The sequence below is a fragment of the Cucurbita maxima genome, unplaced genomic scaffold (assembly GCF_002738345.1).
Source record: "Cucurbita maxima cultivar Rimu unplaced genomic scaffold, Cmax_1.0 Cma_Scf05010, whole genome shotgun sequence".
Lineage (NCBI taxonomy): Eukaryota > Viridiplantae > Streptophyta > Magnoliopsida > Cucurbitales > Cucurbitaceae > Cucurbita > Cucurbita maxima.
Genome location: NW_019277026.1, coordinates 178 through 1,143, shown reverse-complemented (window position 1 = coordinate 1,143; position 966 = coordinate 178). Strand labels below are relative to the sequence as shown.

Genomic DNA, 966 nt, shown 5'->3' with positions numbered 1-966 from the left:
GAGGCGGAGAAGAGGCGTTTATGAGCAAGAGGGAGGCGAGCGGAGGAGGGGGAGGCGGAAGCCATAACTCGAAGAAGGGATAACGCCATAGAAGGCGACCGTGAAAGGGTTTACAGCGATGGAGAAAGGCAAGAACGAGGATTCTAGGGTTTTAATAGCAGAAGGCAATGTTGTAAGGTCATTGCTTAATGGGCCTGCCCTCTTGTTTCCTCAAGGCCCATTAAGGGCCAGATTTAGACGCTGGTATAGGCCCATAACACGAAAAAGTAATCCTTATCCACAAAACAAATGGGCCAAGCTTTTGCTTCTTCAAAGCCCAATAGCCTCGAGTACTAGATAAAATGAAAATAATTTATGCGGTGAGCGTGGATCGAACACGCGACCTTCAGATCTTCAGTCTGACGCTCTCCCAACTGAGCTATCCCCGCACCGTTGATAAGTTGGCCAAATATTTTAATTTATTTAAATTATCTTACAAAACTGAACCTTAAAAGGATAATTAATTTTAAATTACAATATCACAATTTAAGTTTATTGTTATATATATATATTTATCTTAATTATTTAGTTTCATAATTGTTTGTTAATATTTAATTCCTTAATTATTTTAATTATTTTAATTATTTATTCTTTAACAATCCTCGAACCATTTCAACTCAGCCTAAATAATATATCAACCTGATCAAACTTAACTCAGGAACACCTCTACCGATGATCTATAATATCAAATTCCAACAAAATACATGTTCACGATTATGGTCCAATGAATTTTTACCATCAATTTTAACCCAATAATTTTCTCATTCAACTAACTTAGCCCTAGGATTATAACAACTATTCAAAACTTTTAACTCAACCCAAATCGGAAAAAAAAAATCTCACCGAACTCAACTTTTATGATTTGGATTGAATAGCTCAAATCTTCACAAAAAAAAATCAAATATTTTATTCACAATCACGCGCTAT

General features: G+C 35.4%; 1 non-coding gene across 1 annotated transcript; it reads right to left on the bottom strand.

Moving 5' to 3' along the window:
* Window positions 1-355: 355 nt before the first annotated feature.
* On the bottom strand, window positions 356-428 carry TRNAF-GAA. The gene has a single exon. It is a non-coding gene; the product is annotated as a tRNA-Phe (tRNA).
* Window positions 429-966: the final 538 nt, after the last annotated feature.